A 6,852-nucleotide genomic window follows, 5' to 3' on the forward strand; every position below is an offset into this window, starting at 1 on the left:
TCTAAGTGTGGGAGCAAAGCTTTTTCCAGCAGCTGCCTTTTCTCTGCAGGTAAGGGGTAAGGATCCCAGAGAGCTACCGGCCCCCACGCACAGGAGTGAGCAGCTCAAGCTGGGTGCTCTCACCTGCCTTCTCAAGCAGTCCCAACTCCATAGGAGCCCTCTTCCAAGAACAAGCATCACAGCCAAAGACAGACTTTAAAGAAGCCTGAGTGTTTTGTTTGTTTTGTTGACGTTTAATGCTTATATGCATCCTTGAAGGAGATTTATTCTGGCACACCTGCTAGAGCTGGGTAGTCAACACCAGTGACACTTGCACTATGGCATCGGTGAACACAGTACCAGGACTGCCTTGGAAAGTGTTTAACAGCTGGCTATTTGGAGGCAGGAGAAGCCTCGATTATTACAAAACCCACCATGGCCAGTTCAATGGAATGCCATTATGACACATAGTAATCTGAAGGTCCCATGAACAAACAGCAACACATCCCTGCCGTGTTGGCATCTGTCTTTCCAAGACAGGCCCTGTCTGCTACCTGCTCTGAACACTCAAAAAGAAAACATAGACACCTAAAAATCATTTATCCCAGATTCGCTTGAAAATTTGCCAACTTCTTGTCAGCATGCTTGGAAGTTCCCTTGCTCAGTGCCTTCTACCTGGCAGTGGAATGCAATCGATTGAACAGCTACTTAGGTGAGAACGCACATAAATGTCTAAGAGAGTGATCTATAAAAAAAACTCAATTCAGAAACCCATTTAAAATGGCACAAACCAGGCGGGGGGCGGGGGGAGGAATCCCCCTCTGCTTCTAAAAAGCTGGAGACAAATCTGGACTCCATTCCACGGTTTTCCCAGAGCTAGGAAGGAAGGAGCTAGTTCATAAATTCCATCAGGAGCTTGGGGATTTTTGATGTAATGAGTTTTACAGTTTCAGAGGAGACTGCTTTGCTAATAATTATGTAACAGTAATTAAATCTGAAAAAGGCTGTACTCTAACTATGTTGATTTATTGCAGCCCCTACAAAGCACTCCTCGAGCGTGCGTTGGAGTGTGTGCTGCCTCCCTCCAGTTTTCTTTAAATTCGCACAGAGCCCTGGGTCACAGATGGTCTGGGATGCTATATTTTCCCCCATTAAATTCCTAATAATCTTTTTCTGAGGCTGAGTCATGGAAGCCTGGGGAGTTCTCATTTTAATTAGAAGGTTTAAGGAGCTAACTCTGTTTGAAATTTTCTCCTAGGAGGGATGGGTGCAGGTGAGACCATTGAGAAGAATGACACAGGACTAGGGCCAGGACCACATTTCCATATTAGATTGCAGCTCGTTTAGGCCCACTCCTGCTTCTGCAGTTGATGATGCATTGTCTGAATCTGAGGAATCAACTTTGGAAACCAGGACTTACTGGGAGATTATTCCTTGGAGGGAGACATAATTTTTACTTAGTTCCCATCCCTGGTTTGCATATAGAGCAACCATTCAGAAATGTGAATTACTATTCATTATCCCAAAAGGACTTTAAGTCATATTGATCTGAGCTATTGAAAGCCGGAAACTGATTTCCAAGACCAGTTATTCCATAATAATTTAACTTTTTGCTTCATCGGACTTAATATTGAATCCTCCCAAGTTTTAAGACAACCCAGTGTAATTCAGATTGATCTTTTGGGTTTGGTTTCACTAGCAGAAAGGCATGGAGTATATATGAGCAGGACAGGACGAGAGGCTGAGAATAATCCCTGTAGTTTGCTGAGGTTTTGAGAACAAGATTCTAGATGAGAGATAAGATCATCTCCTAGAATTCACCACTGGGTTTGAACACTTGTAGAAAATATGGTACGTAAGTGGACTGTGAGGTGCTAGGCCAATTTCCCTTGGTATCATGTACAAAGAAAAACAAAACAGGTGGCTGGCTCTCCCTGTCACAGAGCTGGGTCCTCCGGCTTTGTATAAATAATGAGCATTTCGTGTTTTGAATGTGGTGCAATCCAGACAAGTTGGAATGAACCTGCCACCACCTCAGTTGCCCCCTGTAGCTTTAACCCAGCAGTGGCTCAGAGCTGGCAGCAGCCGCGCACTTCATCAAACTAAAGCCAAGTAGGAGCCCAGCGAGCAAATGAACAGCTTAAAAACCAGGTTCTCTAGACATAGAAGAGTGGAGTCTCAGCTCATTAGCAAAAAGAATCCCCCATCACAGGCAAACGAAGCTCTGCTTTCCGCCCATTCTATTGAGTTCTCTGGCCTCTTCAGGCTCAGCTAATTGAGACATTGCAAGTTGAAGGAAATATCCTACCAAGGTAAAAAATGATCCTCTGTCTTTATCCTCAGTTTCCTTTTTTTTTTCCATAGTAACTATCTTCTGTATCTAGGACATGTTTGTGCCTTTATAGCCAAGATTGAAAATATTTTATAAACATAAATGCTTATAGTTTATACTCTCTGTCTGTGAAGTATGACGTTTTCAATATATGTTTTCCAATGCTGCATTAATGTGTAGCCTGTATTATGTACAAGAAAATTTAAATTGACAAAGGAAATAGGAGTTCTCATACTCCATTCTGGCTTGTATCAGAAGGTACGAAAAAGTAAAGCCATGAGCAGCTTAAGAATGTTTTGCTGGAAAAAATGTATTTTAAAGGCATTTAAGGATTTTCAATCTGTAAGAATAAATTTACTCTCAGATACCTCTAGCCCAAGCTGATGTTTCTAGAATATGCTGGCTATAGCCATATGTTTAGCAATTGCATTTGTGAAATGTGTGGACAAGTGGCTGAGGGCTGCCAGACGGCCTCTCTTAAGCACGCCTGCCTCCGTGATGGGTGCAGAGAATCTGCAAGAATAAAGGAACCAACAGCCGCCCTCCCCACTCTGTTGCATGGGAAATCCAACCAAGTTTTCAGCTAAAGAGCAGAGTTTACAAAGTGGGGATCTTTGCACACTTCATTCACAAAATAGCCGGGCAGGAAAGTCAGATGTGAATCAAACAGCCAAATAAAAAATGTATATAGATCCACAGAACCAGGGGCAAAGGCAATTCATATATGTACATATACATTTTTAATTAAAGACAAAAGAAACCTAACAGAGTTAAGGGAATATTCAACGAAGGAAGGTAAGGGCAGTAAACCTGTGCCCAAGTTCTTGAAGAGTTAAACAAGCAAAGACTCTGACTTCTGATTAATGGCCAGGGACGTCCCAAGCTGCTCTGCCACCTCAGCAGTGCACGGCTGGTACAGCGGGGTAATATCTGATAACTAATCTTTGACACAAGAATTAAGTCATTTTGCAAGAAAGCAGATCATTAGAAGGCAAATTGAATTATAAGTAATACTATCTCTGTGGAGGATTGTAAATTAATTGGTTTTTAACAATAACATTTCTGTATTTTATTAAAGCAGCATAAGAATTGGGTGAAGAAACGAATGTAGCAGATAAACAGGCCAGGTGCTGGTGATGTAAATGAAACCGATGACAGATGGCGAGGAGCACGCTCGCTCACTGTGTGTGTATAATGGATAGAGATAATCAAATTCCTTTGTGAATTGGCGACTTTCTTTACATCAAGAACTTTAGCATGGGTTCATTTATGCTTCTTCCCACCTCCTGGCCCTCCACATGCACATGTGTGCGAACACACACACACACACACACACACACACACACACACACACACACACACACACACACACCTCGTTGTGGGCACATAATCCTAATTATAACCTATGCTAGTATCAGAAAGATGGGCTATAAGTCTATTTACATAACACTGCACACAAATATCATTCCACCAAATCAACCTGTATACACCAAACAACAGATTTCTCTGGGAAGAGCACCTCACCAAGGAAGCAAACAACCTGTTTACGTTAAAGACAGTCAGACGTTCCTTCACTAGGAGAAGTGGGGCTTAGCCTGAGAGGCCAGTTTCCAGGGAGGGGATCCGTCAGCTTCATTTTGTGAATTTGCTAACAGTGTCTTTAAAGAGCAGTAAGCACTCTGGTTCCTTTCTCTGTCACCTCCAAATACCCAGCATTAAACCTCAGTACTCACGACGAACCTGATCCGAATCCCGAGTGAGTCATAGGTCTCAGGGGATCTGACTCTTCTGCTTTCCGTTCTTGTGCCAAGGGCACTGCTTTAGCCTTCTGCCTTCAGATGCAGGGAAAATGGCACTCAACTAGCTTGAGAACACAAACTCACTTTCCACATGGAACAACCAAAAGAATCCCTGGGGTCCTAACCTATGTCCATAGAACTCATGAGACTTGGAATATGTTCAAACCTGTACTTCCAGCCCCGGACATCACTTCAGCTTTCCTAGCATCTCACTAACACTCCCACAGACCTTCCCACATGGGTGTGTACATGGCCTTTCAACATTGTAGGGCACAGTATGTCACTCTCAGCTCTTATGTCCAGTGCTCACATGGAAAGTGTCCCTTCTCTGGCCCACCGCTCACCAGCAGTTCTCAACTCATTCTTGCTTATTAGCTCTTTTTTTTTTTTTTTACTTCATATTTAGACAAATGTATAACCTGTAACCCTCTCCCAAACCAATAGCATTTCTGGGTCTCATGCTGGCATGATGCTAGAACCCCTCACTGGACTGTGTGGTTCCTCAGGTCTTGTCTCCTGTGTCCGCAGTTCCCTCACTTCGTATCCGCCTTCACACTGTTTCCAGGGCTTTCTTAACTCAGTTCATAGCTGACTACACTCGACTTTCCTTAGGTTCTTTTGGTAGCAGAGAATCCACGGGCTCAGTCCTAAGGTTTGCACAGAGCTGAGCTTGCCCAAAGTTAGTCCTCCGTGACCCGTGCACACACAGTTAACATCATTTCAGCTCCAGGACTTCTAAGCAGACTGACTTTTTAGTTTCAGTGTCTTAAACACTTCACCTTTTTGCTAATGGTATGAAGGATAAGCAAGCTCCATTCTGTGTGGAGATCTCAGTGACCATGTCGATCCTTTCAGCATTGTTGCAAGCCTACTGTGTGGTCCCATGGTTTCCCTGGCCAGTGCGTACTCAGGTTGCTTCACATGTGATGACCCAGCTACATGTGGATTGAGTCCATTTCATATGAAGACTGCATTGTGCACATATGTGTATGTGTGCATCCTAATTGGCACACACCAATGGTGCACATGACCCCGGCTGCCTACTTTTTCACTGCAAAGCAGGCCTTAAGCTGAAGAGCTACCATTCTTCCTCTTTAGGAACACCTCGTAATTGAGAGTGTCTGCTCTCTTTGAGTACACTTTTGACTGGGGGCCTTCTCTTAGGTAAGCCCTCCCCCTCTTACTACCTTGTAGCCCTGAGATCCTCACCTATGGATCAGCTCATTCATTGTTCTTTCATGGACTTCTCAATTAATCTAGCCTCATGGCAATAAGCCACAAAGTGAGTATCTGGTTCATATACGTTTACTGATGTGTTGTTTATGGGAAAATATATTTCTTTGTGCTTTTTATAAAACACCGTGAATCTACTATATTACTTCACATTACAACTTATTTGCTCTTGCATCTGTATAAATACACACATACATATATAGGTAGATAGAGGTAAAGATATACCTACCAGCACCTGCATGCACCAGGCTCCAAATCTGACTCTGAGAAACGAAATGGTATTTGCCTGGCAGGCCTCTGGCAGGTCTGCTACTGCTAATTTCGTGTCAATTTCTCCAGAGGGAATAGTGTGCTTTGGGGCTGTTTCTGATTTCCTATTAGATGGCATTTAAGGAAGTATATTATATCCTGAACCTAAAAGGATCAGCTCTTTAATAAACTAAATTGACCTTTCTGTTTTTTACCCCATGGGGATTGGGGTCTTCCTCCTTGCTTTGAAGCCCCCATTTCTTACCAGACAACAAACTGATTTTGTGTCTGTTTTGTTTGGCTTTTTCACATGACAACCACATATACAGCTGAGTGTAATGACCAAAAGTCACACTCCTGGGCCACTGGGTATGGCCAGATGAGACCATAGATACAATTTGTTGAATTAGTGAGTTGACTCTTGTTCTGCCTGCTGTGTGCTCGTGGCAAGGCATGAGGTCACCAGAGTTCCAGGCAATGGTGACCCACCTACTAACTGCCCAGTCCTGAAACCACACCAAGGCCTTCAATTCTCATATTCCTAGTTAGGAACTATACAGTTTGCAGTGTAAGGTTTTTTTTTTTTTAATTGACAAAGCCATAAGCTACAAGTAATCAGCTCTCAGGAAACTTTATGTCTAGTATCCACCCAGAGTTCTGAACTGATCGGGTGCATGCTTCTAAGAATTGACAGACTTGTAACCCATAGGTACATTGTTAGGGCTATGTCTTCAGCATGGACAAGTGTCAAGCGTATTCTAAATGGAAGCTGAGTTAGTAAATAGTGCTTGTCTGGGCTGTGTGTGAGCCTGGGAAGCACAGGCTTATTTCCACTCTTCTCTACGTAAATCACCTTTCTTGCTATAAGGCAGAGCCCAGAGTTAGATGTGTGTCAGCAGCAAGGCTCAGGCTTAGCACCTTGAGTTGTTCTTGAAGATTAAGTTTACTTGCAGCCCTTAGCTTTCCTCCCTCACCAGCAATTTTGGCCCTTCTTTTGCCCAGGAGGGATTCTATGATAGAGTTCCAAAGCCTCGCCTTGCTAGGGCATGTGTAAGCAGCTGCTGCTCCCCCCTGTTCAATACTGGCTGCAGCTGCCACAGGGCCCCAGAAGGACATTCGAATGGAGTGTGCTCCCGTAATTGCCTTGGCCCCCTGATTGAATTTATGCTCTATTTTAAAGTAACATTTTGTTGCATTTGCGTTACCGAAATTACCAGGTTACAGTAGACTATAATCTCAAATCAATGTCCCCCCAAAGAA

This window comes from Acomys russatus, chromosome 10, assembly GCF_903995435.1.
Source record: "Acomys russatus chromosome 10, mAcoRus1.1, whole genome shotgun sequence".
In the NCBI taxonomy this organism is placed as follows: domain Eukaryota; kingdom Metazoa; phylum Chordata; class Mammalia; order Rodentia; family Muridae; genus Acomys; species Acomys russatus.